The following is a 26,342-nucleotide window of genomic DNA, read 5'->3' on the forward strand; positions in this document are numbered from 1 at the left end:
GGTTACGTTTCATCTTGGCCTTCTAAAATAACTTTGAAGTATTTTCAAACTTTACGTTATTAATCCCGTGAGAGTACTTTCAAGAAATGTTGAAACAAAAATAGTTAGATAAAATATAGGTAGTATAATGGATTAGGAAGATTTCATACTTCCTGAGAATAAAATGTATACCGCAATACCCGAGTTCGAATCCTGACGAAATCATCTAGGCTCTAATTAGTATTTTGTAATAGATTCTTTATAATAGTGAAGTTGAAGGTCACGGTCGGTCATTACGATATTACCGATCAGCTGTCAAATGCGAGATGACGTTTTGTGTACCGACCGGAGGCAATGCTCATGTGATGTGTTAGTTATGTGCCATAGTTTCGGATATTTTAAGTAATAGAAATCTTTATTAATTTGCGATTAGCAAATAATGTGTTCTGGATCGAATTATAGAAGGGGTGAGTTGCATAGTTATTAATAGTAGGGGGCCTAACTTTAGCTTTTATGGTGTTCTTTTTAAAATGTTGATTTCTCGATTGTCGTAGCCTAACGGGAATGCCCTTCTTGGAGCCTGTTATTTACAAACCCTGAATACAGCTAGCCGAGGTCTGGTTTTGGCAGAGTTCCAGCATAAGATAGAAAAACTCTCCTGGCGCCTAAAACCTAGGATAAGATTTAGCCTAAGTGTTTGTTGTGTGCAATAAATTAGATAAAACGTCTGTGTAGCATCATTGAACATCATTGGAACCCGTAACAAAATAGCGCCCAACGTTAAAAACTAAAGGGTTTGCATTGATATTAGCCCAGTTGTAACATAATTAAGCGAGTAACATTAAGTGGACGGCGGTACCCGCGTTCAAAATAATATTAGGTATACATCGCAGCGGCGCGCTCATGCCTTGCAAGATTACATACACTTAACGGGAATTATTTTATAATTAAGATAGTGTTACACCGGGTTGCGATTTTTACCCGGCGTTCTTGCATTGTAATAGCTACGTTATATTGAAGTAAAATGGACGTACTATCATGAATGTTATGCAGGGTTGTCACGTATAATTAGTTAATAGTTAGTATTGGGGAAATAATCTTATTCTGTGTCACTTAAGTAATTATAAGGCTTAAGGATTATTACTCATAATCATAGGATTAGCACAATAAGGTTGAATAGTTAAGGTTATTAATTTACTAAGGTTATTAAGAACTTTTATTTTTTATTTTTGTACTAGATGATTATAAATCCTGTGGGAACTCTTTATTTTGTGAGATAAAATGTAGCCTATGTAACTCTACAGATCTTTAACTGTGCCCACGCAAAGAATCGCGTCGATCCTTTGCTACGTTGCAGCGTGATTGAAGGACAAAGCAACAAACCAATAAACCAACAAACAAACAAACTTTTGCATTTATAATATACATAGCGATCTTAGGAAGCAGGTCTCATATTCGTTTTATGATAGGGTAGTAATTATGAATTTAATATCTTTAATTGAGTTTTCTATTAATTACTCTGGTGAGAGGCTAAACACAGAAACATTTCTACTGGTAAAACCTTACGTTCGTTTTGGTATACGCATAATATACACGCACGCTACAATAAAATTTGCGTTTCTATAAATCAAACGCGTGTGTACGCTTTCATTCTACTTAGCGTGTTAGTTCGAACCAGTGCCAGTAGCTCAGTCAGTAGCAATAAGTAACGAAGAGACCAACGAAGAAACGGCTTGTACTACGAGCTTGTAAGCGCAACGGCGCTCGTACGAGAGCGCATATAAGAAAATGCGCGAACGAAAATGAACTTTTACGCGCAAAAAACTCTAATCTGAAAATACGCTGACACAAGTTTATGGTTAATAAATATGAGTACGATATAACTTTTGCTCGCAAAGTGCACACGGCGAGTTGTAGATATAATATGAACGCACACTTAGGTATATTTTGTGCTAGTCATGGGTTATTTCCATTTATGGAAATCCCTGTTTAATTATTTTTAACGTCGCAATGAAAGGACGTTATTTCCTAAATTTTAATTAAGAAAGTAAGTAATAGTTTCTGTAGGTGTTCGTTCGTAGTAATAAAAACTGTTTTATTGAGGGACTTAAAGCTTTCCTTTTAAAGAAATTAAATATTTAATTTAGGAAGCCTAGACCATTTATACCTGTTACGTAACCTTTTATTTTTTACTAGTTAATGCTTAAATTTTAGGGCACCGTACCTGAAGGGTGCCAACGCGCAACGGGGCCCTCCCTATTCCTAAGACTCCGTTGTCCGTCCGTCCGTCCATCCGTCCGTCTGTCAGTAGCCTGTACCTCGTGAACCATAATATATAGAAACCTCACAGAATGTCTATTTCTACTGCCGCTGGAACAACCAATACCTACTAAAAATTTCAAAATTGTCGCCAAGAAAATTAAAAAAAAGACTCCGTTGTCCGTCCGTCCGTCCATCCGTCCGTCTGTCAGTAGCCTGTACCTCGTGAACCATAATATATAGAAACCTCACAGAATGTCTATTTCTACTGCCGCTAGAACAACCAATACCTACTAAAAATTTCAAAATTGTCGCCAAGAAAATTAAAAAAAAAATTAAGTGTTATTTCTTGTACTGTTTTAGTTTTCTAACGTAGTTTAAATTGTCTTGTGCTCATAAATTAATTATTATGGGCATACTAGAACTAGTTGTTCCCAACGCCTAAAATGTAAAAAAAAAACCTACTAGTTCAACGGTTGAACTAATCAGTTGAACTAGTGGGAACGAGCGAAATAATGTCGTTGTATTTATTCTATCTATGTGTATATTATAATAACATATTTAAATAATGTATTCTGTGATATAAATAATATGTGTGTGTATCGTAGTAATATTTAGTAAGTTATCATCAACATTTAAACTAAAGTCCTACATACAAGTAAACCTCTACAAGTTTGCCAACTTCAAGTTCGATCCAATGGATATGTGATGCCAATTAGTGTGGTTCACAAACTATTCAGCGCATCTTGATTAAGCAAGTCACAGAAGTATAAAGCTGTGTTTGTAAAACCATGCTTACGTCCCATATTTTAGTGAAAATTTCGTAAGACTACAATAATATCATTGCCAAAAATTTAAGTATTTGTTCAATCAATCAGCCCGTTTGCCTTCACTGCTGGACTTGGGAGAGCTGTTGTATGTTTATCTCTCTAACCTTTTCACAGCTCAACCGTTAAACCCATCTTACTGTTTGGCATAGAGTTGGCTAAAATTCTGGCGGATAGATTTACCATAATTCTTATACTGGTAAGTTAAATATTTTTCGCTATTGAACCAAATTAGCTCTTCATAAAGAACTAAATCTAGTTTTGTTAAATAATTTAATATTGAGGTAAAGAGTACATCTTACATCAAAGGTTTTCCAGGGCACAAAACTAAAGTCAAACAACTCGATTTTGCAGGAACAGGAAACGCTTACTCTGCGTTAACAGGGCTCTCTCCGCCACTTACTCCATACAATCGTAGTTCCAATTTCATTTGAATATTAAGCAACCAAAGTCCATGAAATATTGCAGACATATTCTAGAAACTAATATCTGTGCCTGTGGTGTTTTAGATTTTTTTTTAAATATGTAGTTTTAAAATTACAGGGGCTCAAAGATTTGTATGTAAATTTTTAACACCGCGTAACGTTGAAACCGAATATTTTAAAAGAAATCTGGAAAACCACAGGCATAGATATTAATTTCTAGAATATGTCTGTAAAATTTCATGGACTTTGGTTGCATAATATTCAAATGAAATTGGAACTACGTTTGTATGGAGCGAGTGACGGAGAAACCCCTCTTAAGCTGTCAGATAAAATGTAGGTATACCGCGGAAGATGCCTTCTTTGCAATGTTTTCTGTAAAATGGCTTTACTTAAAGTAGACATCCTTTGGCTTTGTTTCCTGTTTTACATAACCATCCTTTAGACTGTAGTGGATAGGTATCTCATTTGGGCATCAATTCAAGCATTCTCCTTTATTTTGTTGTGTGCGTATTTTTAGATTTTAACCCCCCACCCAAAAAGGGGGGTGTTATAAGTTTGACGTGTGTATCTGTGTATTTTTCTGTGGCATCGTAGCTTCTAAACTAATGAACCGATTTTAATTTAGTTTTTTTTTTTGTTTGAAAGGTGGCTTGGTCGAAAGTGTTCTTAGCTATTATAGTCCAAGAAAATCGGTTCAGCCGTTTGAAAGTTATCAGCTCTTTTCTAGTTACTGTAACCCTCACTTGTCAGAGGTGATATAAAATTTTAATTTACACTTGTTACCCATTCGTGTTTCATATATTATTCTATAGAGTTTTTGTAGGCTTTTCTCAGAGCTCTAGGAGTAACAACGGCACCTTTAGAACCCTCGTAGCTTTAGCATTACAAATTGAACAATTGACATCAAGTATACTTACCTACTTTTAAATATAAGTTTGAGTTACAGTTTATGTGATTTTTGAAGATATTCAAAGCAAAAGTCAAAGGTAATTGAATAATATGATAATTTGATCACCCACTATTCCTAGCTATAATAACAAAATGTATTTATTTTGAACGTTAGACTAACTTTATTTAGTAATTTTAGATCGTACCTACCAAGTTGGTTCATGAATAATAATGTACAAAGGCAAATGTAAATACTATTTCAATGAGATAAAATAATATTATTAAAGTAATTCGTTGTGCTCCCTACAAAAGTTATTCCCTCTATCCCTTCCTATTCTTCCGGCAGCGGACTGTAACTTAAGGAAAATATCTCTTTTATCCTCAAAGAGGGTGATTTGAATTGCTAATGGGGGATCACCATGGTAATTTTAGTTCTGTCAAATATATTAAGTATTGTATTCCTTCCTGCCTTTAAATTATAGTTTAACATGAAGTTACCTACGAGTATATAATATATTTGTTTTGCTTTTTATTTCCGAAAAACATGCAAAATAAGTTGTATGACTGAATCTTTATTTTGCGAAGCACGTCCTTTACTTATACAGGTAGGTAATTATGTAAAATAAATAGCATAAATTTTCACATAAAACAAAATCGTTAAAGACCGTTCCGTATCGTCGTACGAGATACTACACTATATATCTAGTTTTATTTATTTTGCATGGCAGCTATTTTGAAATTCATCATCTTGGTTTTCTTATTGTTATAACGGCGATAGAAATACACACTCTGTGAATATGTCCATTCGCTAACTATTAGGGTTCATGAGGTACAGCCCGCTGACAGACAGACAGATAGACATATGGACAGACGGATAAACAACGAAGGCTTAAGCAGTAATAGGATCTCGTTGGCATTCTATAGGACCCTCAAAAGTGAAACTTATTAGCTAAAGGACGCCTTATTTCTTTTGTGTATAACTTGAAATTACTAAGTCAGAGCACTCCTTCTCGTATATTTATGCAGAGATAATAAACAAGGTAACGTATATCTTACGTGTAACCGAAACGCGGGAAACAACATTTCGCAAAACGGAATGAAAACGGTATGTATTGTCTTTTTACGGTAAATTGAACTAAAAGGCTTTCAAGAGCAGACAGTACCGGCGGATGTGGCGGACGCTGGCTTTCCGGCTTTAGAAGTTTCGCGCTTTGCAGTCCGCAGCTTTTTACCGTGTTCTCGCCTTATACATCAATACGATAATAATTAATTTCTGTTTTATTATTGACGAATGTTCTTCTTTGACTGATGTTCCTTTGACTGTTTTTAACCCCCGACCCAAAAAGAGGGGTGTTATAAGTTTGACGTGTGTATCTGTCTGTCGCATCGTAGCTGATAAACTAATGAACCGATTTTAATTTAGTTTTTTTGTTTGAAAGGTGGCTTGATCGAGAGTGTTCTTAGCTATAATCCAAGAAAATCGGTTCAGCCGTTTGAAAGTTATCAGCTCTTTTCTAGTTACTGTAACCTTCACTTGTCAGGGGTGTTATAAATTTTTAATTTATACTTGTTACAGTGAAACATTCGTTGTGTACTTGCGATACATGGGTGTGGTCTGTCTTGCTTGCTTGGTGGCTTGCTTTTCTTGCATGTTTAGCAGTAAGTCAGTCAGTGCATACTGCATGCGGTACCATACAGATTTATTAGTTTAGCAAATTATGACAAATTAGATGATCCCACGAGTTTATCCGCATGGATATCGGTTCAATTGGATATCGTAGGCACTCTTTCCGAGATAAAAAGTAGTCTAGACTTCCGCAAAGTACCATCTTCTATCCAGCAATAGTTTTTTTAAATACTTTTTAAGTACGATTAGCTCAATTCAGCATCTCCAGGAGCCAATAAATGTTTCACTTACCATAAAACCTTACTTTAGTAATATGGAATACATAAAAAATTCAATAAAGCATAATTTCCTATATATACCTAAGTACGTATAAAAAGGCTGTATAAAGGCACCTTTTAGAATATTTACGGCCGAGACATGAATATTGAAGCGTTGCTCGCGTTCAACGATTTCACATCAGTGTGCTTAGTATGAGATTTGAAATCACACCAACGTTGATGCAATTCGAGCGTGGAAACACTTTAGCATAAAATGGACCTTATTGCCTTGTTTTAAAACTCAAGTTTGTCCATATCTACAGCCAGCACTCCAAGCGGAAAAGTTGCGTTATTAAATTCGATGGTACTGAATGTTTGACTTTGAATTAAGGAATATTAGATCAATTTTCATCATCATCATCATTATCAACCGACAGACGACCACTAATGGACATAAATCTCTTGTAGGGACTTCGATACACCACGGTCTCGCGTCGCCTGAATCCAGCGGCTCCCTGCGAGTCCTTTGATGTCGTCTATCCACCTAGTACATTAATTTTACTCTACCGTTATTGTATTTCGATCTCGAATTCTATCAACGTTGTGTGAGATGTAAAGTCTCATACTAAGATCATCAGTTGGTATGAAATGGTCCGGCAGAGCGAATGTAATGGGCGACAATTTCTAAGCCCACCTGAACCAGTAGCATGTGCGTAATCGCCTTAGTAATATCATTTTCGTCTAAATTGCTTAGGGGAGGTATATGTACCTACGTGTTATTTCGATGGTAATTTTATTGAAATATAATTAGTGACTAAGGTCTTATGGAACGATTTTCTGTTCCCTATTTTAGTTTGCTTATCTTTGGAATTTAGACCTGTATCTGAAATTTTGGAAATATGTAATCATGAACATAACTCACTAAACATTTCGAAAGGGCAGTCCGACCACTTACCATCAATTAGTGTTTCGCATGGTGGAGATATAGAGGTCATGCTATTTAAAATCTTAAATGCTTCGATTCGCTACCGATGAAAATTGTGATGAATTTTCAAAAATAATTTCATAGTGTTTACTTAACACATGGGTAAATTATGGAACTCGTGCGCAAAATTTCATGCTTATAGAGTCCGGCTGTGGGTTGTCTGACTGCAGTTCAGTGTTAGAATTTTGTTAAATACCTTAAAAGCAGTTCTGTGAGGCAATTAAGGCTAGTACGATGAAAAGAATTTAAATGCAGTCAACTTTACGAAACTTTATTCGTATCCTGAAAGTAACGAATTTTTGAATTTCCGTTGTACACTACTCTACAAGCTTTACGTCAGCACCGTTGGCAGTAGGCTCTGGACGCGGCTAACCTAATAAAGAGCTTCCGTTCCTGTTTTATTCATGAGCCCTTGCGAACCCGATTACAGAACACAAGTAGCAAACCGAGTGTAGGTTTTTTAGGGTTCCGTACCTCAAAAGGAAAAACGGAACCCTTCTAGGAACACTTTGTTGTCTGTCTGTCTGTCTGTCCGTCCGTCGTGTCTGTCAAGAAAACCTATAGGGTACTTCACGTTGACCAATAATCACGAAATTTGGTAGATAGGTAGGTCTTATTGCACAAGTAAAAGGAATAAATCTGAAAACCGTGAATTTATGGTTACAGCATTTAAAAAAAATTGTTTAAATTTTCAGAGTAAGATAACTATACCGAGTACCTAGTACTTAGGGTATCATATGAAAGGGCTTTAGCTGTATATTCCAAAACAGATTTTTATTTATTTTTATGTATAATAATTGTTGATTTATCTTGCAAAATGTCGGAAAAAATACCCGAGTACGGAACCCTCGGTGCGCGAGTCTGACTCGCACTTGGTCGGTTTTTATTCGTTTGCTACGTTTAATCGCTCGAGGTTGGCTTTGCTACTAAACACCCAAATACGAGCCAATTTAGATAACATCCATTCTTAAATAAGTAGACTGTACTGCGAATGAAAATTAAGAGGAGTAAAGCAAACGTAGATTGGCTTTCATTTGAATAAATCAACTAATCAAACCCAATGAAATTTTGTGGATATGCCCTAGGAACTATAATATCTGTGGCTGTGGTTTACCAGATTTCCGTTAGCATATTTAATTTCAACGTTACACAAACTCAAGGATTTACATACAAATGTTTGATAAGCCCATATCACTTTATGCTTCACTGCTACGTAAGTATGTATTGTTCGAAAGAGGAACAGGGCGCATTAGTCACGGGTAATTCCAAAATAATGTAAAGTGTGTATCTGTGTATCTGTCTGTGGCATCGTAGCTCCTAAACTAAGGAACCGATTTTAATTTAGTTTTTTTGTTGGAAAGGTGGCTTGATCGAGAGTGTTCTTTGCTATAATCCAAGAAAATCGGTTCAGCTGTTTGAAAATTATCAGCACTTTTCTAGTTACTGTAACCTTCACTTGTCAGGGGTGTTATAAATTTTTAATTTACACTTGTCCATGCTGTGATGCTTCACTGCTACGTAAGTATGTATTGTTCGAAAGAGGTACAGGACGCATTAGTCACGGGTAATTCCAAAATAATGTAAGGGGCATTTTAGATTGTAGTATTTACCAACCAAGTAGGTACCTAGTACGATACCTAGTGATTTCGCATGGTTTACAACGCGGGCGTGATTAACATTTCATCCAACGAGTTGTTTTATTAACCCCCGACCCAAAAAGAGGGATGTTATAAGTTTGACGTGTGTATCTGTGTATCTGTCTGTGGCATCGTAGCTCCTAAAGTAATGAACCTATTTTAATTTAGTTTTCTTTGTTTGAAAGGTGGCTTGATCGAGAGTGTTCTTAGGTATTATCCAAGAAAATCGGTTTTGCCGTTTAAAAGTTATCAGCTCTTTTCTAGTTACTGTAACCTTCACTTGTCGGGGGTGTTATAATTTTTTTAATTTACACTTGTCCACAGAGAATACGATAGTTGTTCAACGTTCTTCGTTTAGCGGTCAAGGAAAACATCGCTAAGAAACCTGCATCCAATGTTTTCAAAAATGTGTATCCTTTGCACACTGTGCTCCCTGTCAATTAACACATCGGCAGCTTGATAATATACAAGGACCTAAACCAAATCATTCTGAGACGAAACTTGTGTTCAGTGGTGGAACAGTGTTAGGTCGATATGATGAATTTTAAACCTATAAGTACTAGATTTCACCACTCTCCATTCACTAAAATGATATCCTAGAGTTTTTCATGTCTTGATCTATGGTTTTTCATGCTGTGATGATTTTTCCCACGAATCAGATTGCAGCTTTTCCAATGAAAGTAGGCCGTGCCTAATAGCCTATGTATGTAATAGTGCACCAGTAAATTCTAGTTTTTGGTATAGATGTGTATTCATGTATTAACTACATCAAACATATGCACAGTAGGTACGATTTCATCTTTTAGAGTGTGCGCTGAAATGTTTCGAAATTTTCAAGTAGGTAAATAGTAGCTATTGAAAGGTGCACTTTTGAAATGATATTTAAGTTGCTAAAAGCTTTCCTGAGGTTGTATTCAGCTATTGACAAACCACTCAGTATAATATGAAGAAATGTATGTTTGTAAAATGTGTTGGTTTTAAAATGGTATATCGATGTAAGTATTTTAGGAAACCTCAAAGAAAAGAGATGGTTTCATCGAATGCGTATTTGCGTTAGTGGGTATTATGTTGCGTTGCGTTGTTGCGTTGCGTTGCTTTTCAGGGTTCCTAAGAGGGGCCCTAAGCCTCTGCTGTCCGTACCTCAATACTTTTGTCCGTCTGTCGCCGCTTTAGCAACAAATAATAACAATTTCTTATTAAATTAAAAAAGACAGACAGCAGAGTGACATTAACAGAGCTCCGTTTTTGCCCTTTGGATATGGAACCCTGAAAACAATTTTTTCCGCAGACTGTTTTGGCTAACACTTTTTCAGAGCTTTTGCTGTTAAATCAGCTAACTTCGGTTTTGTATCTTGCAATTAATAATTTATCCAGCAATCATAATATCTTATCGCTTTGTATTAGCAATCGTAATTGTTTCAATATAAAATCCTTTGTAAAGCTTTTAGATATTTTTCTTGGACTATTTCTCACATAAACCGTCGTCGGTCCACTTTACACTTCACAGTATCACAAAACAGCTACAAATGTATCTTAAAGGAATTTTCAATTACGTAGTATTGTGGTCGGTATAGCGCTAACCTCCTGGGGAATTCTAACGACTTCAACTAAACCTATTCAATATAATGGACACTTATTAATATTAAAGACAGCAGAGAAATGCTTAACAATTGACACTGAAGTACCTACAAAAATCTGTTGAAATCGCTCTAAATAGCTTTTTCTGGCAACTTAATCATTGTAGAGTCAAATTCAATATGCATGCCGTCGCACTTCCTTCCTCCTGTCTTTGAAATCCCTTCATTGCGAGTAAAAATATAACTTTTGAGAGTACCTTTATGTCATATTTTAACCCCCGAACCAAAAAGAGGGGTGTTGTAAGTTTGACGTATGTATCTGTGTATCTGTCTGTGGCATCGTAGCTCCTAAACTAAGGAATTGATTTTAATTTTTTTTTTTTTGTTTGAAAGGTGGCTTGATCGAGAGTGTTCTTAGCTATAATCCAAGAAAACCGGTTCAGCCGTTTGAAAGTTATCAGTTTTTTTCTGGTTACTGTAACCTTCACTTGTCGGGGGTGTTATAAATTTTTAATTTACACTTGTAATTTAATAGAAGTCAGCTAGTTAAAAATCTGCTATAGAGCTGATTTTTGGTGAAAATCAGGGTATTTGCACCGTAATAGAAACACAATACATATTTAGAAAAAAAAATTGTGATAGCAGAGATATTTGGGGGTCCGAGGTTCAATCACGAGTACGCGACTCTATTTTTTTTGAAGTTATGTGCAATTTAAGCAATTAAATATCATTTGTTTTAATGGTGAAATACAACATAATATTGCCAATAATCGTAGTTTGAACTGTTTGAAAGATCCGCAAAAGATCCGTTCTGGCACCGATCACGTCATATTTATATTTTACGATAGTACCGAACTTAGATTAGAAGAGTCTCTTTAAAGTTTATACGCTTAAAGTGAGGTTAACGACGTATCCCGCAGAGCTTGGCTCGCACCCAGTCTGTGTTATCAGAACTTTGTTACTTTTATACTATTTTATGATAGTAGAAAATGCATTTATATTGCTTCCTTTACAAAAACAATTTGGATTTTTTTAATATGCTTCGATTTGACAGTAAAACCTGAGGCTCAGATAAACAGAGATGGTATAATTACAAGTGTAAATTAAAAATTTATAACATCCCCGACAAGTAAGGTTACAGTAACTTGAAAAGAGCTGATAACTTTCAAACAGCTGAACCGATTTTCTTGGATTATAGCTAAGAACACTCTCGATCAAGCCACCTATCAATCAAAAAACCTAAATTAAAATCGATTCATTAGTTTAGGAGCTACGAAGCCACAGACAGATACACAGATACACACGTCAAACTTATAAACCCCTCTTTTTGGGTCGGGGGTTAAAAATATGACAAGTAGGTACTCTCAAAAGTGATATTTTTACTCGCAATGAAGGGATTTCAAAGACACGAGGAAGGAAGTGCAATGGTATATTGAATTTGACTCTACAATTATTATATTGCCAGAAAAAGCTATTTAGAGCTATTTCAACAGATTTTTGTAGGTATTTTCTAGATACACAGATACACACGTCAAACTTATAACACCCCTCTTTTTGGGTCGAGGTTTAATAAATAATAATTCTTAAGGTAAGTATATAAAATTTATTTGCTAGTAACTTTTCAAGTTAACGGCAACCGTGCTGTTTATCATTTAATATGGACGGGAAATGGACAGAAAACTTTTCCGTCCATACTAAGGTGGACGTGCACCAACCTTTTAAATGTGTATTAAGTTAAATTTTCTATTCCTGTACTTTTCTTATCAACCCTGACAAAAGTTACAGAATTAGGTACATTTAACTAAACTTAGTAAGGCCAGAATGGAATTGTAGGTAGGTATGCCAACTAGGTTCAATGCCCTTTACGCACAATTTATGTTAGTTGTAAAACTTGACAGTAGTTCTTTGATAACAGGTGCATGAACAGTTGTTATTAGATCTGCAAAATAAATTCCTATATTATATGAAAATAAAATCAGAAAATAGAGCAAAGTTAGTAGCTTCAAGTACCTACAACTCTCAATTCCTCAGTTTCAAACCTGCACCGTCTGCAAAGTTGGAATACGATTGCGGTTTATGACAAACTGTATTCATTTCTACTTCAAGTTGTGCGACAATAAGTTCTAAGTAGGTACTTAGTTATGCTTTCGTACGGCCACAATAACTTCATCGCGTTGAAGTTCTTTGGGTACTCAAAATATTATTTGTGGTCTGGAACTGATTTTGTGTGATTCTTTTTAGGTCTTGTTACTGGGTACCTACTTGGTCTATCTAGTGTGCTTAGTGTAAAATTTTACTGGATGATGCTTGCGACTTCCCTGTGAATTTGGATGGATAAAAATCTCATAGCAACTGTTTTTAATTTTCCGGGATAAAAAGTAGCCTATTTTTGTCTCCGGGATGTAAGTTCTCTGTACAAAATTGTGTCAAAGTCTGTAGTAGAGAGAAAGACACTTTCGTTATCATAATATTAGTACTATGGATTCATTACTATATTTTTGGAAATATCTTGATTGATATCTTCTGGTCTTGGATTATTTTAACAACAACTCTACAAGTTATATTTTGATAAAAGGAAAAAAGGATGGTCGGGATACATGCATCTCTCATTCAGAAATTAGGTGTATTGATATTGATCGATATGGAATGAAATCTGCTCAAGTAATCTGTGAGGAAAGTGAAAACGTTTTCTTACATTATATTCTTTGCGAGGGTTTCTACGGTAGTCATAACTTTTCCCACCCAACCCTTTTACGTTTAAGACGCAACAGCTGTAAAAATGTCGAAGACCGTAAAACCGAATTCTACTTTGAAATATGTGGAGCAAGAGGTACAAAAACCATACGTAGATACATTATGATAAACAGACTGTATTTTTTTTTGTATACTGCTTATTGCTTATAGTAAGTAAAGTAGGTACACTTTGCTTATTTACTATCCAAACTTCATATCCAGCTGGATCCAGCGCGGATCCAGCATTTTTCGATTTTTCAAAGAAATACAACATTTTTTAGGTTTAACTGTAGAAGCTTTAATAACTAAATACCTATATTTGTTTGTAGTTATAATATGAGATCCTTATCGTCGTAAACGTCTGGCCAGATCTTAGGAAGCTATAGTGTATGATACCAGCACTGGTCCACCAAAACACACCTATAATTTCTCACTGTCAACTAGGATCTCCGGCAGTCCACGGAGTTTGTTTCGTTGCCGTTGGTCAAAATAATTTCCAGAATGAAAACGTTAGACCCAAAAACGTACCTACTGTGCTTTCTTTTACAGTAGCTTTTCTTATACACACCATTAATCTGAAATAGCTATTCATTTAGGTACCTATTTCACTAACATTGTAGGGCTCTCAGTTTTTCAAACTCACTAATTTTCGAAATAAAATTGCGTAGCCTATCCCAATTCCTTCTTATAAAATCTTAATAGAAGTTGAAGTTATTATATAATTTCAGAAGATTTAAGAAGCCAATCAATTAAGTCACAATTTTATATTTTCTTTTCTGAACGACATTCAATGGTTTTTGCGCGAAGAGAAAGTCAGTTAATAGTGTTTAGCTGATTGCGGATCCGCACCGCTGGATCCAGCGTCAGATGCTGGATCCAGCAAGTGCCAAAAACGTGCTGGATCCAGCTGGATTGCTGGATTGCGGATCCAGTATTGCAATCCCTAATATCAATGTGTCAAAAGAGCAATGGTAGAAAACAGAGCGAATATAGCCCACGTTTTCTTTGGTCAATAAATTTATACTCGATAGCTAGTCGCTTCCTCGTCGGCGATGGGCCTAGTGCCTAAACCTGTATGATTCAATATATTTACAAGTTACTATTAAAATATCTACTTAAATATAAATACGCCTCATCTGTGTGTTTGTAGGCTTACAAAACTTACATCTGTTAAAAAATTACGATAAAGGTGGTGAAGATTTTCTTCCCCTCGAACTAACCATAAAATGATACGGCAACGAGTAGAGGTTGAAAGTAATCTATTGAATTTCAGCCTGATCTCTGTCAGTAGGTACCTAGGTACCTATTATGAGTTCTCCTTGAGAATGTTCATATAGGTTACGTAAGCATGTTAAACCGAGCGGTTCGTGTTTATTTAATTAAGTTACGAAATAATATAAACAATTCGTGGTAAGTGTAGATCTAAATACCTAAAATACGCAAATGAATAAATCAAATTCATCGCTTGTTGCTGGGCGATTTCCTATTTTATTCATAAGAGCAATTTCGAGCGATAAATCATTACAAATTTTAGACGTAAATACGTAATAAGCTACGTGATTTATTATTTGCAGATCGCTTTCGAGGGAGTCATAAGCAAGCTTAGAAAGATGAATGGGTATTGACAAAACAATTAGAATTCTCTAGAGATAGTAATTTTTAATTTATTGATAACATGTTTGGAAATATCCAAATTGGTTCAGCCTACTTTGCTAACTAAATGATAGCCACCGACTTCATTCGACTTTGATTTTTGATGCATTGAAGGTTTTCTGCGAAAAATAAATTTTACTATCACTCAGTGAAGCAAAAATCTGGAATGTCAAATGAGCTCTGAGCAATGAGTGTCAGACTGAGTTCGCAAATCACCCAGCACCCATTTTGCTAACTCAGTGTCTAACACTAACTGATGGCACCGAACTCGACGTTTATTTTTAATCCATTGAAGGTTTTCTACGAAAAATTATTAAAATCAAGGAAGCAGCAATATAGAAACAACCAAGTCAAATGTGCTTGATGGCTACAATTTAGTGTTAGATACTGAGTTATCGAATCACCCCGTAGCAGATCTTCTTTGATGGGATGCTTTGGCCGTTTTACTACCCTATTGGCAAAGTCGTGCCACCAATCGATTTTAATAGATACTGGCACATTGTTTACGTATCTTTGGGTAAAACGACACCTACAAGTACGCTTTAAAACGTTGCGGCCCGTTTTGTTTGTTGAGTAAAGTAAAGATAATAATTTGAATGGACTTAAGCATAAATAATTCATAAAACAAAGCTCTATGGTAATTTTTAATCCCGTTCTGTTTAATTAATGTACATAGGTAGGTAATACCACCCACTGCAGCTTATTAGGTATGTATAAATACAATATATATATTATATATATCCTTTACAATGCTTAGATTGGTTATTGCATAATAAAGGGCAAGTTCAATAGCAATTTGAACGTTATCTGCGCATTGACTATACCTATTACGCCAAGTATCCCTTTGCGTAACTTTCCGGAACATGAAACTAACTCCAACATAGTCCGGACTCCGAATTATGCCTGAATAGTTATTAGCTGAAACTTTGGCCAAATTAGGTATTAATTCCCACAACCTATGTTGAGGTGTGTAATGGGGCAATGAAGCTCATAACTTTGCTAATAGATCAAGAATATATATCAACTAATAACATTTTACCTACTTAGCTACTATGCAGTTCGATTTTAACAATTTGCAACGGCGTGGTTTTTTGCGTTCCTGTTTATCATTTCTACTCTTTATTCAATTAATGTATTTTTAACCGACTTCCAAAAAAGGAGGAGGTTCTCAATTCGTCTGAATCATTTTTTTTAATGTATGTTCCCCGATTACCCGATTTGGTGAAGGTCTGATGAATATCTTCGGTGATGGAGAACAGAACTCCTCAAATTGCACGCAATCAGTGTAATAGCTTAGTAAACTGCAGTAGGATTTAAATGGGCATAGCATATTATAGTACAGTGGGACCACTAAAGTTGTGAAATATTTTTTTTTTTTTTATCACACAACGATTTGAAACTTGCCGTGTACAAAAAAGTAGTTTCCCAATGACATACAGCTCGTTGCTATCGATCGGTGGACCCTTTAGCTTTTTTGTACATAATTATTATGATGGCACCTCCAGGCAATATTGGCACTTAAGATGCATGACACGGGTCTGCCCGCGATATTCTTTAATTTGGTTTTTCGCAATTAGTAAACTAATACGAAAAAGTAGACTTACGGCATTTGAATTGCGCCAGTGGCAGTATCAGTCACAGGTTTACATACAAATCTTTACTTGAAAGGGTCCAGTTTAAGTAATTAGTTGTAGCATCGAGTAATTTGCGAGTAACTCATTATTTTGACTAATTTCTTAAACTGAACACTTTCAAGTAAATATTTTTATGTAATCCTGTGAAGATGATACTGCCATTGGCGGAATTAAAATGACATAAGCCTACTTTGTCGTATTAATTTACAAATTGCGTAAAATCAAATTTTTGAATTTCGCGGTTAGACCTGTTTACTGCGCCTTAAAGGTTACTGATAAAGGTATATGGCGCGTGTGGTTGCAGCCGCGATAAATCACTGTCCGACCGAACTGCAGTATCATCAGTGCACATTTGTGGCAATGCTATTCTGCTGTCTCATGTTTTAATGAATGATGATAGTCACTTTTGCAATTCCTGATATTTAAATTATCGATCCTGACTGTAATTACGATTGGACGAATTGATGTTTGATTCTTGTGTATGCAGCATTAATTTGTTTCTTAGGTACTAGCTGATGCCCGCGACTTCGCATAGAGTTAGGTTTTAAAAATCCCGTGGGAGCTTATTGATTTTCCGAGATAAAAAGTAGCCTATGTGACTTTCCAGGTCTTTAACTTTACACGTCACAAAAAATCACGTCAATGCGTTGCTCCATTGCGACGTGATTGAAGGACAAACTAACAAACCAACAAACGAACACACTTTCGCATTTGTAATATTAGTAGTGATCCTACAAGATAAGTTTCGGAGAGTGTCTATAAATATCTTCATTTGTTACTTATTCCTACTAAAATTTGCGACTCCCAAAAAACGAATCTGGTTCTCATATAGGTATAGAGGCGTCAAGTCCATTCACAGCCATTGTTTTGTTCAAAGACTAATGGGATTCCAGCTTGGGTATGTTATTCAAGTGTCAAGAAGATAAATGTTAGGTTATTTATGGGCTCGCGTCGAAAAAATGGATTTTCATGCTGGCTTTTGCTTTGCAAAAAAGTGAGGGTGTAATAATTTTTCATTTAAAATAATAATTAATATCTATTTGAGCTTATCTTAAGGGATATTATGATCTATGTAGTTTCGAGAGCGTATATCAGTCAGCGCATGTCTGCCGATCCGCACTTGGCCAGCGTGCATGGTTATCTATGACCAATAAGAGCCTCGATAGGTCAACAGTTGAGAAGCGGACTGATTTCCGGTCGGCGGTTCAAACCCCACCCGTTGCACTACAAAAAAAAATCCTTCTCATTCTGGGAGGAGACTCGTATTCAGTAGTGAGTACCAGCAATGGGTGAATCATGTACATATCAGTCAAAATCGAATGGTGATCCAAGTCGTTAACTGGATGGGTGATCAACCTTGGTGGTAAAATTTTGGCCTTTTTGTCTTTTTCTTCCCTCTGAGTGTAAGCCGTCGAGTCGGTTATCAATTAAATCTGTAAGTTAAAATATAAGAGTCCACTTTATTGAACTCGTATGCGGAAAGATCTACAAGTTTATGGTTACGAAAAACGCTTACAATTAAGTGATTAATGGAAAGAGGTTTTTTTTTTAAAAATTCTATTAAGTATGCACTAACACAAGTTACTTATAATTTAAATCTCCCCAAACTGCACGCAGTTTGTTGGCAAGTTAGCCCTCACGAGTAATGAGAAATATAAATAAAATAGATAAGTAAGTTAGTAGAACTTTACTGTTTTATTAAAGGATATCCCATTTTTCGAGCAACACCCATCGCACTTTTCTCTCACACTTTATTGAGGGCTTGAACCCCACCTGACGCTTCAATTTGAATACTTTATCAAACTTAATAAATCGATAAGCTTCCAAACGGTTTTAAGATGCCCTTTCTCATGTCCTTATGGATCATAAAGCTTAACAAGATTGTTTTAATTAGTTTACACATAAATTAGATAATACAGTTCTGTGGTAATAACTACTATTAGGTAAACGTTGTGATAGTCTAGTAAGCTGTGATAGCCTAGTGGTTAAGAAGTCCGTCTCCTAGTTAGAGGTCGGGGGTTGATCCCAGGCACGCACCTCTTAATTTTTCGGAGCTATGTGCGTAAATACCACTTCTTTTTTTTTTTCTCTCTCGTCTGGCTTTTACAATGATTAGCCAATGTCAAGTTTGTAGTTATTTATAACAAGTTAGTTAAACAATACAAGTATGGACCCCGTCTGTGCCGGCGCTCACCGACATACACACGGCACCCCCTTAGAGCGCTTTCCAGTCAGTTTTAACAAAAAAAAAACACTCCAAAAAGCCACAACACGCGCGCCAGCAAACGCCACCACAGACGAAGTCCATACCACTTCTTCAACAGTGAAGTAAAACATCGTGAGGAAAGCTGCACGCCTAAGAGTTCTCAAAGATGTGTGAAGTCAGCTTATCCGCATTTGGCCAGCGTGGTAGACCAAAACCCTTCTCGTTCTGAGAGGAGACCCGTGCTCTGTAGTGAGCCGGTCATGGATTGATTGACGATACTTAAATAGAAAAGATACCGGAAACTTTTCTAGTTAAATAAACTGTATGAAAATGTCCACAAAATGTTTTTCAATCGAATAGAAAAAAAACCATTTCCCTCTAGCAATATCACTTTCTTTCAAATTCGTACATTTATGCGTCGGAAACTACGAATACAAATCATGTTCGCAATACTAATATTTCATTCCGGTGGAACACAATGGACCCTGGAAAGAGATTTATTTTGGAAATGAGAGCTTTAAAGAATTCTTTCACAGATTCACAACACAAAATGAAATTTCCTGTTTATGATCAAGTAAGGTACCTACGCTAATCTTTAATATAGGGCAGCCTCTAGGATATCCAATTATATTTAAATAACACTTATATCACAATATAGAACAATTTCTTGTTAGTTTCGTAGTACCTACTTCAATATATTACATTAAACTAATATTATAAAGCCGAAAGTTTATGTGTGTGTATATTTATTACTCTTTCACGCAAAATAAATCTACTGGACGGATTTGGCTGGGCGTTAAGATGTCTGCCTCCTAATCGGAGGTCGTGGGTACGATTCCGGGCACGCACCTCTGACTTTTCGGAGCTATGTGCGTTTTAAAGAATTAAATATCACTTCGTTAACCGCGAAGGAAAACATCGTGAGGAAACTTGCATGCCTGAGAGTTCTCCATAAGGTTCTATGAAGTCGGTTAAAAAGGTGTGTGAAATCTGCATATCCGCACTTGGCCAGCGTGGTAGTCTATGGCCAACCCCTTCTTATTCTGATAGAAGACCCATGCTCAGTAATAAGCTAGCGAAGGTTTGATCATGCTGATAATTGATAGGTAAGATCCGTCAAAATTCGGCAAATCATTTCCAAAAAAGTCCTGGACGATTAGGTGATGAGAAATAGACCTTTTAGAAATAATAATTTATTTGAGTTTGTGATTTTCATAATATATGAATAACCAAAAGCAATTATTCCGAAATTACAGACGGAAAGGTCTAGTTTACTTATTTATGTAGGTACTCGTAGATGTCCTAATTTCACACTGTATAAATATAAAACTCGTAACCCGGTTGATCGTTAACCGGGTGGTCCCTTAGGGTCGGGCAGCTAATCTTTATTAGGTAGTGTTAATTCAGACATACTGCTCCCAAGCGAAAGCGTTAAACTTCTTAATTTATTAGTCCTTCAGAATTTCCAGACTGGATATCAGTCCCATTTCCGCAATTTGGACTTTTTAATAGGTACAAAGCTGGTTTCAAAACTCCGAAATATTTAGTCGGAGTGGTTATAATTTTTTTTTATTTACTTACATCTAATGAAAACGGCAGTAAGTAGGGCACACTAACTACAAGTTATGTTAGGTCCGCATTGCTCTGTAACCAAAATAGATAAAAAATTAAATGGATAGGCCTTTAAAACTCCTGGAAATCCTTTGATTTTCCTAAATAAAAAGCAACCTATATTATGATACGATATCTGTCTTCGAAGATAGATATTGTATCATCAGAAACTTCAGAATCGGTTAAATGGATGGGCACTGGGTTGAAAATGTAACCCAGAGACAAATAGACACTTTTGCATTTATAAATTACTAGTTCATGCCCACGACTTCGTCCGTGTAGACTACTTATTTTACTCCCTAGGGGTGGAATTTTCAAAAATCCTTTCTTAGTGGATGTCTATGTCATATCCGTCTAATAGTTTGAACTGTGGGTTGATAGATCAATCAGTCAGCTTTTCCTCTTATATAGGTACAGAGAGTAGGCATGGATTAATTAATATTCCTCGTGACAGAAAACTCGGTTTTGTATTACGTCGCACGCGTTGCAGCATATTAATCAAATCAAGCGTATTGCAGTTCAGTTGGTTCTACTGAAAATATGTAGCGACGGTTCCATACTCATAGATTATTCAGTCGGTGGCTGCATCGGCTATGCTTTTAGCGTATAGTTGGCCAACGAGATTGCATATATTTTGTAATTTATTTGAAAATGCAAGCCAACTGCGGAACTTAACGAATAAAATGTTTTGTGGCATTAAGCAAAGCGCAAAACTGTACTGTTTATTTTAGCAAATATTTTGCTAAAATAAACCTGCCTTTACTACTAATGCGTTTAAATTTTACACGTAGAAAAAATACATTTTACATGAATAATTCGATTTTAGGGTTAAGGGGCATGAGACCGGCCTGCCCGCGAAATTCAAATTTAATTTGGCAGGCCGGTCTCATGACCCTTAAGATACGTGACCTCAGCACGGCATCGTCACTCATCACCGTCCGCCAGGCATGGTGTAGCGAAATGCAAAGGCATAGAGGAGGTTTCCCTCTAGATTTACATAAAATAGATAAATATGGACTTTGAGTGATTTTAACCATTGATGTTTCATGCACGAAATTTGCACGCCATTCCATGGCAAATGTGGTGATACCAATATGAATTTGTAAGACCTATTTAACCCGCATTTAAGCAAATAAAATGATTTGATTTGATTTGATTTATTATGAGCGTGGCGGTTGTGTGCGATGTAAATATCTAGAAAGAAACAAAGTCAAAGTCAAAGCTATTTATTAAAAATAGTTACCATTGTACACTTTTTGATTGCCGATATTAAAATGGTAATAATTAATAATTACGTAAACTAAACTACGTAACTGCTACGTAGTTTCCAAATGCGACCTGGTCTGAGAAGAAATCCACAACAAACTCACTGGCATATTCGTTTTAGTGTTTCTATTTTGTTATGCGATGCCTTTGTACTTCGAACCTTATCCTGATGGGAATGATTGTGTGGATGTGTCCCGGTCCTTATTAAGGTTACCTGCCAAAAATATTATACTATCTATGAATAACCAAACAGGCGGTTTTTCCATAAATATCTAATATCCACTTAGTATAATCGGATTCAACCTATTTGCGTCTATCGCGCACTGGAAAACTATGCGAAATAAATTACAGGTGGTTTTTCCGTAGGTACATTTTATATGAGCTTAGTGTGAATTCGTGCAATCCTTTTCGTCTCTCGCCCGAAAAATTTACGAAACAAATTGCAGGCGCTCATTTGTTATGCATTGCGGTTTTTTGAACATTGAATTCTACCTCAGCGTTTATTTATTTATTCATTAACCGTTTGCCCAGAAAATAGATATTGGGTAATTTTTTTTGCCATGCCATTATCAGGGTTCCGTAGGTAGGTACCCACCCCATGTTTCGAAGCCTCCACTGTCCGTCCGTTCGTCTTTCTGTCCGACTGTCCTTTGTTTCATTCACTCTTCGTATATCTTTCAATTAATTATTTTGCCAAGTCATCGAGCATTTAACGATCTCCCCTTTAATAATTTCTGCATTATTCGGTATCGTTTCTATTGAAACCAAAAGCCATACAAAATTAATTAAAACGCAAAATAGATCTTTCTAAATAAAGGCGTCCATCATCGGTCGCCATTGTTTAGTTCAAAGGCTAATGGGGTCTCATTGTGGGTGTACTCAAGTGTCAAGAAGATGAATGTTGGGTTATTTATGAGGTCACCGTAGAAAATTGTTTTTTTTTTTTAACTAAAAAAATTGCGTAAAAATTAATATTTAGCTAAAAGAACGTGTAGCCTACTTGTAACAATGCATATTAGTTGATAGTTTGGGTTAACCACCGCTGGTTCCAGTTGGTAACTGGATGGTGAGTAGTGACCGACTTTAGAAGTCCGTATTTTGCTTTTACATTTCCACCGTACTTCGCAGGCAAAGGTGAAAATCCAACCAAAATCTTTCATCCAACCAGTTATCGACATGAGTCAGCGTAGCTTAACCAGTAATCGAATAACAAAGAAATAATCGAATAACATAGCATCCTAAATTAAGATTAAACTTAAGCTCCAACTTTGAAAATGTACGAAACGTGTATCCAATATCGGATCGGATTATGTGAAGAGAAAAGGCGTATTTCATACATTTTAAATGAAACCATAAATAATAATATACCAATATCACATCGATATCGTGGGAACGCTGTAAAGAGAGGCCAGTCAATTAAGATGCGGGAGCAGTTTGTTTTTATCTCGATAACATGGCCGCTGGCTGACAACGAAATCCTGAAAAGCTATCTGGATGAAGCTAGAGACAAATTTCGGGGAATTCCACTACAAAGTAACATATTTAAATATAAGGTCACCTGACCATATCATTGCTATCCATATGGCATTATCACATTATACTAACTGTTGCGTAAGCCTATCATATATGATAAAAAGGTAACGCTTTACCAGTGTGAATAAAATAATGAGAATAATTTCCGCGATTTTGTCCAGACTTTAATATATGGACTAACCTAGTGAAATTCCGTGAGCGGAGTAAATATGCACGGTATTCGGCTCGACCATGACGGGACAAATCCAAGAGAACATTACACTGTTTTTAGACTTAGGAAAAGAAATGCATTTGCACCAAGAAATCCCGCGCGGAGAATTATTGACGTGAATTCGTGGATAAATATTACGCATGGATGCGGATAAAACCCCGGTTGATAAAAAACGACTCGTTTGAGCAAAACATAATTAGCGTAATTTAACACGTCCGTCTGAGTAAAATTGTGTGTGGATAGGTATTCGCTCGCGGAATTCCACTGAATTTGTACATAGCCTAAGGCATATGCGGTCAATGCATGAAATATTCATGAACAGCGGGCGACAATTAGTTCTGTATACGTGTACTCTGCGTCCCGCAAACAACATGCAGATGTTTCTTATCTTACACGCAGCGTACGTTCCCAAATGGTAGATTGTATTGTATCGGGCACTGTATTTCCATTATTGGTATACCAAAAACATTAAGACCTGTCATTTTGGTTACAGAATTGGTTCACACTTGGCCACATTATTACAACTATGAACCTTAGTAAAATAGAATATGGTAGAATAGATATAGGTACCTAAATTATAGCGTTGTAAAGAAAAAGAAACTAAAATTTTGTATAAGTCGATATAACCTCCAATATTATTGGAAACGGGACATAATACTTTTTTTTATTAAAAAAGAATATTAGCCATGTTAATCATGACTAATATTCTTTCCCCTCCAACTAAGCGCAAAGCTGTATTGGGAGTAGATACGACAATTGTGCAACGGGTGGGGTTTGAACCACCGACCTTTTAGAATTCAGTCGGCTCCTCAACCTGTTGAGCTGGGCATTACCACAGTAATTTTCCTACCTTAATTGTGTGCCCTATCTCAAAACTTAACACTCGGCGTCGTCTATTTATCCGAAGCTTGCAATAAACATACCTTGGTGTAACCGGAATATGAAATATTCATGGACAGTGCGCGACAATTTGGGTGATATACCTACTCCTCGTCCCACAAACAACATGTAGATTGTAGATGTATCTTAAATTATACCGAACAAACGATTCCAAATAGTCGGTTGGCTTCCAAATCTGCGGTCTTATTTACATTTACAGTACGCCACGATCCTAATGTAATATGGATCTTGAGCAATCGATATTCAACTCTATTATTAACATTCTAAAACACAAATTGAGACGTCTGAATTTCGAGTGATAATATCTAGTAAAGCTACTGTTAGGACAGGCATATCGTTACATAATCTTACTTATCATAAACGAATATTTGCCACAGGAATAGAAGCAAATATAAAATATTTTGAAAGAAACACAAAGATGATAGAGAATTGATTTGCGCACTTGCTTACATTATCTTCGATGAAGAATTACAATATTATATTGTAGCATGGTTATACATTATCATCATAGTGTTGGTTATATGCGTAGGTATAAATTAAAAAAAATACTGTGTTTGTATATCAGTATTTTTTAGAACTCTACAGACTTTAGAAGATCTGTTTAGGTACCCGTAGTAGTAGTTCATGCTCAGTATCTATATACTGATACTTACTGATCTTAGATTTCTTTGGTTTGGTGGATTATAGCAAATTAAGCTTTTCGTTCCTTGGATGTCTATCGGTCGACGATGATGATGATGATCATGTAAACTGTATCCAAACTACAATTTTGTAGTCAAGTGGTTATAGCGACTGCAGTCCGTCTGTATAATACACAGTGTTTGCAGTAGGTACAGAGAGTAATTGCATAGAATTCTCACGAGACTAAATGGGGATCTCTATTATAGTGGACACCTACGTAGGAGAATATCTGGGGTATAATAATTCAAATTGTCTATCTAAATTCAATATCTCCAGTGGATCGTAAAATAGATTCCAGTTGCCAGTTGCTGTGATGGTTCTACAACTATTTAATTTGTAGTCGATAACAGGTGCGCTTACACCTGTTTTACAAGTGTACCTAAATTAAAAATTTATAACACCCCTGATAAGTGAAGGTTACAGTAACTAGAAAAGATAACTTTCAAACGGCTGAACCGATTTTCTTGGATTATAGCTAAGAACACTCTCGATCAAGCCACCTTTCAAACAAAAAAACTAAACTAAAATCATTTCATTCGTTTAGGAGCTACGATGCCACAAAAAGATATACAGATACACAGATACAGACGTCAGACTTATTTCACCCCTCTTTTGGGTCGGGGGTTAAAAAAGGCATACAGGGATAGTTAAAGCTACTCCCTAGAACGGTTGAGACATAGAAGCACAGATTAATACTTAGTTGAGGAAGCTGTATTCTTAACGCAGAAAATGAGCCAGTTGTATGTCATAAACTATGCGCATTGTGTAAACTGTAGCATAGCATGCGGCATAATATGAATTCCAACAATCAACACAAGGTGTAGAATACATTCTTCGGGACAGGAAACTTGGTTTAATCTCTGTTGGCGCACGTTGTAGTGTATTAAATTAAACGTATCGGAGAAACAACGTCGCAGTTGGCTTAGATTAGTTTGAGAGCAAGTAACTTTTTAAGAGTTTATACATACATAAAAATCACTATATCCATTATGTGACTATGTAGTCAAGACAGAGATGATCACTACTTCAAAAATTTTAAATGCGAAAGATATTAAGGTCAAGTGGGGTAAGAGAAACATACTTTACTGGTTTGTGAACATTTTGGCCTTCAGCTATCAAAATTATACATTTATTTCGATATTAATTGAAACAAATCTTCGCTTTTGAAATATACTAACATATTTTTTGATACAGAACTAGATTGTGCGTATAATTACGGCACAATTTAGCAACAAAGCTAGGTCATAAAAATGTTCCTCTTACCCGAGATTTGGGGTAAGAGGAACACTCGATACTTTTAAGTAATAACTCGTGTTTTTAAGTGTTTATATAGCATGTATTAATTTTTTTTTTGAGTTAAGGGAATGAAAACCTCACCTCGTTTAAATTAAGGTCTTATTTAGGCTGACAGCATACAAAAACGAAATTTGGGGTAACAGGAACATATAGGTAA

At 35.9% G+C, this 26,342-nt stretch overlaps 1 long non-coding RNA gene across 1 annotated transcript; it reads left to right on the forward strand.

Annotated features, from left to right (window-relative positions):
• Positions 1 to 132: 132 nt before the first annotated feature.
• LOC123868835 lies at positions 133 to 26,342 on the forward strand. The gene is made up of 3 exons (XR_006796735.1): positions 133 to 1,041; positions 8,844 to 8,846; positions 26,329 to 26,342. It is a non-coding gene; the product is annotated as an uncharacterized LOC123868835 (long non-coding RNA).

This window comes from Maniola jurtina, chromosome 10 (assembly GCF_905333055.1).
Source record: "Maniola jurtina chromosome 10, ilManJurt1.1, whole genome shotgun sequence".
Taxonomy (NCBI): domain Eukaryota; kingdom Metazoa; phylum Arthropoda; class Insecta; order Lepidoptera; family Nymphalidae; genus Maniola; species Maniola jurtina.